This window comes from Protopterus annectens, chromosome 10.part0, assembly GCF_019279795.1.
Source record: "Protopterus annectens isolate FY-2018-M chromosome 10.part0, PAN1.0, whole genome shotgun sequence".
NCBI lineage: Eukaryota > Metazoa > Chordata > Ceratodontiformes > Protopteridae > Protopterus > Protopterus annectens.
The window spans coordinates 301,008,942-301,015,800 of record NC_056744.1 but is presented as its reverse complement, the minus strand read 5'-3'; the positions used below and the strand labels follow the sequence as shown (position 1 = coordinate 301,015,800).

At 38.5% G+C, this 6,859-nt stretch overlaps 1 protein-coding gene across 1 annotated transcript in view; it reads right to left on the bottom strand.

Annotated features, from left to right (window-relative positions):
* Positions 1 to 6,859, bottom strand: part of FADS6 (fatty acid desaturase 6) — a 328,797-nt gene that overhangs the window by 183,075 nt on the left and 138,863 nt on the right. The gene's annotated exons all lie outside the window — the stretch shown is intronic.

Genomic DNA, 6,859 nt, shown 5'->3' with positions numbered 1-6,859 from the left:
AAACCAGACAACAGAAAACCAAATTAAGTGGAGGGCTATCCCCCCAACTATATACACCAGGATCGCACTACAGTGGGGAAAAGGACATATACCTTTGACTTGTCTTAGAGTACTTCTTGTCAGTGAAATGTGTTTTAGGTGAAATGAACTTTCAATGAAATGAACTTTAGGTGATTTGGTCTCAGTGAAATGGGTGTCAGTGAAATCGTCTTTCAGTGAAGTGATATGAATCCATGTGTGTGTGTGTGTGTGTGTGTGTGTGTGTGTGTGTGTGTGTGTGTGTAAGTCCAAAGAATGCCTGAGCACTGGGTTATACAAAAAAAAAACATAGGCTTACTGCATACATTCAATCATGAATCATGAAATGAAAAATAATGGCACTTCTTAACCTTTTAAAAAAGTGAAATGAAATTAATAGTACTTACTGGCTGCTCTGTCCCAAAACTAAATAAAATCAAATGCAGATCTTTAGCTTACAGTTCTACAAAACACTACATTTCTAGGATATTGAAATAGTAGAACATAATAAAACAACCATTCCAGGAAACAGGCTGTTGCAAGATATACAGACTATAGGCCTTGGTCAGGCCTTGATACTAGCTCTCTATCACAGGGACTTCCCTTGCTATAATCTGAAACATAGACCCAATTGAGCTGGCATACTCCATGCTTCCATGATCATTCCTTCACATGATTCTTCAGATAGCAAAACAACTTCCTGAATGCCTTGGGACGGGGAACTTCCTTTTATTGCATGCATACCTCTCAACCTCTCAGAGCAAAGAATTTGGACAAAGACATAAATAATGGGGGGAAAAGGCCCAAAATAGGGACATATTTTAAATATTGCTCCTATAAACTTATAAAGTTACTAGAGTAACAGGTTTTGTATTATTTTGTATTTTTCTGAAGGATATGAAGTCAGAAACTCAAATGTCTGTCATTATTTAGTATTTTTTAATGATTTCAGTCCTCAGTAATTTGCCAGAAAACCATACATTTTATCAGGAACAGACAAAAAAACATGAGGCAAAAATCTGGACATTCCGGAAAAATCTGGACATTTGAGAAGTATGGTTGTATGGTAATCAGAAATTAAGAGAGTATTCCTGACTAATAAAGAGTATTTTGCTGACTAACTGCTGTAAGGATGTTCCCCTGACTTCACACTGCATCACACATTTAAAGGCATGTTACCCACTTACTATATCTAACATGTAACAACTTCCACCTCACACCACAAAACCAGGGATTTTGGACACATAACAATAACCTGTAGGCTTTTGACAACCCATCAACATTTCTGTTGGCTAGGCCAGGCCTGTGTGTCACTGTATCTTGAAGCAGCTGGAGGGATAATGCCCATTGACACAACTTTATACTGATGTTCAGAGTGCCTACTTAGCTATTGCAATGAGGCATAATTAATTACCAAACTGAAATGTCTACTTAACAAATAATACTCCAAGGTATAGGAAGCCCATGTTATTGTTAGACACTCTTTTAGTGACTATCTACTTTCTGCATTACTCATTATTTTACTGATGCAGCACACAGGGTAGTCTTGGGATAATACTGTCCCAAAACCCATCTCTGATACTTCCCTAAATACAGGGAATTCTTTAGTAAAGTCAAAAGTCACCAAGATAGATTCTGAATAGAGGGTCTGTTTTAGTACACTGAAGGTACTATTGGCCTTGAGACTCTATTGTACTGTGACATCAGCTTATCTCTTTGTGCGATCTGTCGAAGTACAGGCAGTGGCCACAACAATAGGCACAAACTTTCTGAAATACCCAACTAGCCCACAGCAAGGAAACCTCTCAACTGTCCAAATTTTTGCCTCATATTTTTTAGTCTGTTCCTCATAAAATGTGAGGTTTTCTGGCAAATCATTGATGGCTGAAGTCACTAAATAATGGCATTCATTTGAGTTTCAGACTTTTTATCCTTAAGAAAATGCAAATTAATGCAAAGCTTGTTATTCTAACAATTTTATTTTAAGTTTATAAGAGCTATATTTAAAATGCGTCCCTGATTTTGGGCTTCTGCCCCTCTCATGCCCCCCCACCAGTGGTGATACAGATCAGTTTTTTTATATATCTTCTATTTTTTTCAAGTTGTGATCTTATCAATCCTCTTCCTATAAGGTATTTTAATTACTTGGCTTCCACCATACAAAGCTTACTTTTCTTAGCACTTACAGTCAAGCTAACCTGCCTGTAGTATAGATTCTAAGAAAATGATAACCCCAGTCTTTGAGTTAATGTCAATGCTATTCAAGTATGCCATAACATACTGTGAGTGAGGCTTCATAATTTAATCCATCTGTCTTTGAAAGATGGCTGGAGCTCCATGTAGGCTTAATAGCAACAGTGTATATTGAAATGGACTGGCACGGATGATAACAGCATTTTGTTTTGGCAGAGATGGCAAATGCTATCTATCTGTACCCATTTGTTAAGCCCACTGTTGTTAAGTACTTGGCCTTTTGTAGGTTCTCTATCAATTCTGGTCATGCTATCAAATGTGATATGCTATTAACTTTCCTCAAATTGTTGCAAGTTCTAATACTTCCATCAAGTTTAGCAACTGTTGGCCTGCTCCATTCGCTTTGCAACATTTCTATCATTCTTAGTTTGAGTATTTTTTAACTTCTTTTACTAACTGTTTTTGTGATTCTAGTACTCTATAAGGTCTCAGTCTAGTCTTCATTACAGGTATTGTCTCTAAGTTAGGTTCTATTAGTTTAATTCTCCAATGCATTTATGAGAACATGCTCTTATTTTTAAGATAAATTGTGTTACTTTTTTCTTTTGTACTATTCACAAAGATTCTTCTGACTGCAATTCAGGTATATGTTCTTTTATGTCTCCTATATGAATGCTAGCTTGCAAGCTTACTGCACAATTTTCTACTTCTTTCCATGGCTTCAGTACATTAATGTGATAGATTTGCTCATTCCTTCTGATGGCAGTCTAACCATGTAGTTTTACTACATTTATTCCTTCATTCACCTCAAGTGGCTCTTGCCACTTAGAAAAATGTTTGTGTGGAAGGCATTAATTCCCCAATGTCAAGCATTTTTATTATAAACTCTTTATTGCATCTCTCGTGGTCCTTTTTTGCATGTCCTCCTGTAGTATGGATTTGCCAGCATTAGTCTATCCTGCAAACTAATGTTGTCTTCTCTCACACTTTTAAATGGTGTCTTCTCTTATTTCCAAGTTTCCTTAGCAATGTTTACCAGTCTTCTAGGATGTCATACAGAAGTTCAAAGGAAGAAAACTCACTTAAAGCTTGCAGTACCTCAGTAAGCAGAGTAACAGGTGGTCCAAACTTTGACCACTCATGTCAGTAACTATCCCTAGCATGCACATCAATGTTTTATTCAACCAGTCTGCTAATCTATCACTCTGTGGGGGTGGTGGGGCTGATATCTTCAAGCACTGATGTAATTGTCTTAGTTTTGTCGATCCCTGGTTGACCAATAAGACATGCCTATGGGCTAGCTCCAATATAGTGTCCTATAAAATTAGATAATAGTAATTGCTGCAGAATGTCTTCACTGTCTTTATTTACTGGGCATAAGATGTCATATTTTAACTTAGAATACGGGTGCAAAGTAATAGGATCAACCTGCTCATTAGCTCCCTCTACAATCTTAGTTATATTTTCTCTTATCTACTTAAAGTATCTTCTTCCTGCTGCACCATTTTAAATATTAAATGACTTATCTGTATCTCCATTAACACAGGGTTACTTTCATTGGTCACTTGTCTCGAGGTGGAAGGTGTGGCTTTCTCCTCCCAGAAGACTAGTGCTGCATCTTTGAATATAACTTATACTACAAAGGGTAGCGCTAAACAAAAATAACCTTCCATGTTACTGTCTCTTCTGACAGTTCAAGCCTCTCGATTGCTCACTTTTTTTTCACATTTGCCACTAACCATCAGCTGCCACCAACTTCTTTCCTTATTCACTAGGTCTCTAGGACTCATCTTAGCCACCACTTGGTTAAGTCTGACCCATGACCAGAGCCACTAAGGAGATCAAGGGCACTGGTGGACCATCATACTACAGCTGGGGAAGTGCATGCATGCTTCCACATTCCACATTGCATGGGTTGGTACAGAGAATACTAGCAAATTGTTCCATCGGTACTATGTGTCCAGTTCAGAGGCATGCAAACAACTGCTAATGAGCTTTCTGTATGTGCATCTCCTGCATGTCTCAGAAATGCTATTAGGTTCCATAGTACTAGTGAAGCACACAAAACAGAGCTATTATACAAATGAGTTAACCTTTCTGACTACCTCTGTGTGTAATTCTACTAAAATTACTAGTTTGTCAGAGTTCTCAGGATCACTTTACAAACACATTTTCATATATTAGCAGGGAAAGCACTTGCAACTTTTGTATTGCTAAAAATTCAAAGATTTTCAGTTTTCTGTTGCTGTCAGATTCTAGTCCATCCATCCATCCACAACCTCTTTTTCACATTTTTGCACATGGGGTTGGGGTGTCGCTTTAACAGTGGCAATCATATAGAGACAACGTTCACACTGCCGGGTGGCTAGCTCTGCAGTGGTAGTTCTTCACCACCTCACACTTGCATGCACACTCATACCTATGACCAGTTTAGAGTTCCCAATCCACGTACTGCATGTCTTTGGAATGTATGAGGTAACTAGAGCACCTGGAGGAAACCCACGCGAACACAGAAAGGACATGCAGACTCCAAACAGAAGGCACCCCAGCTGAAATTCAAACCAGTGAACCTCTTGTTGTGAGGAAACAATAACGCTCCAGGGATCTAAACTTTGTCATCACAATGAACAAAACATGCTGGAGGGATAGGTTCCTGATGCAGAGACTCCCCATACTCTGGAATAGACTGACCATACATGTCAAGCAGAGCGCCTCTTTGGCCCTCTTCAAAAGGAACCTTGATGATTGGATGGGAGATAGAAAATTCACCCCGGGGATCATGTCAGTCGCCCTGCTAGACAGGGGTCCAGAGAAGTAAATATTGTGGGAAGAAATATCCAGGGAATTGTTATGGCTAGGCTTGCATAGGCCCTAGGGCTGATAGCCTAGTACCAACCTATGAACCTATGAACCATCCATCTCCAAAATGAGGAAAACTAGCCCTCATAATGTGGAACAAATGGGCAAAATGTGGAACACATACCAATGACTTACTAACAACTTCTACTAGGAAGGTCATAGGATGGTCAGAATATGATGGTTTTACTTATAAAAGACATCTTTAAATTAATTCATGTGATTTATTTCTATTTACCATGGATATCAGTTAAAATATTCCTAATACTGAATGTGTGACAAACTCTTTCAATGTGGAACTTCGAGGAACATGAACTTTTTAAGACCCCAAATGAGGTACATTCCTCATAATGAGGTACACTTGTGAGGTATGTGACCCGCTATCTGTTGCACCACTTTGCCACCCATACTTTTAAAATATGCATCTGAGCTCTTACTGGTTTGTCAGCATTACAAGTCTAGCTATGAAATGTTACTGCTTGTACTTCAGAGGCTATTTCAGCTCTAAACAAAAGTTCCTTTTAATTTGTCATAGTTCCTATAATCAGTTCCTTCCATATCCATGCCCATATATATTTTCAGAATTTTTCCTGTCAGATCTAGGAATGACAGGATTTTTACCCACTCTGCTCAGTCCAAGTTCTCTTTTGAAGCATAGGATTCAAAAGACAACAGGGAGAATTCCAAGTCACCCTCCTTGGTCAGTCTTTTCATGGCAAGACACAGCACCTGGGGTTGGTAGTTATACTAGCTAGCACAATTAACTTGCTATAGTTGGGCCAGTTTCTAGTTAGTTTCCACCTATGACTCAACAAGTCTTTGTATGCCCACCATGGTTGAGGTTACCAGGAAATCAGGCCAGAAACATAACTTGTAACAAATTAATAGCCCAAATATGATTTGCACTTGGAACCAGTGATACTTTGAAGATCAGTGAAATGGCAAATCTCTGGCCAACTGCCTAAGCACATTCTACCAGTGTGAATTACAGTGGAACACTGGAGGCAGGAAATACATGAAACCCAGTTTTCTTTCTCACACAGTCACAGGAAAATCAAAATAATAGCCCACTTGTCTTGAAATAAAACAGAACAGTAAATGTGGCTTATTTTCATTAACAACAGTATGAGCTATCACAGCTCCTCCAAGAATAGACTGTCTATAAAAGTCCCACACTGTAGGCCTCAATCCCCAGTTGGAGGTCTACGTTCTGGATTATTCTTCTAAGTATAATCCATAAATTAGCACTGTCTGGACTCACACTCTACTCTTCTTGTGTCTGCTTTAGAAGTTATAACTCATTCTTTCTGAATCTCCATTTAAGAAGACATGAACTTCCAGATTGTAGCTTTCTAAGCTACTTCCTTTTGTACAGCATTAATTAATAACATGTACCTTGTTAACTGCCTGATTAGTTGCTGTTGATCTGTGTCTCACATACACACGTACACACAGATGAAAAGTCAAGTGTATGTGTGTGTATATGTGTGTGGGTGGGGGGATCTACCTTAAATTATCAAATGTACACATCATGGACACACTAACCATTGAAATCTAAACAGCAAACATCCAAAACATTGCAATGGGGCTTATGCTGTTTGTCTGAGATCCCAGTATAAAAGGGAATAGGATTTTGTCCTTTCCCAGTGCAATCTTGGAGTTGGTATATATAATTAGGAGGGGGTATGTACCCCTGCAAAAAATATGTTTCAGACTTTTTTATATTTTGATGTTTTAGAATTTTAGGGTTCCCAGTTTTGTGTGTTGATGATGTGGCAAGTCGGCAATACAA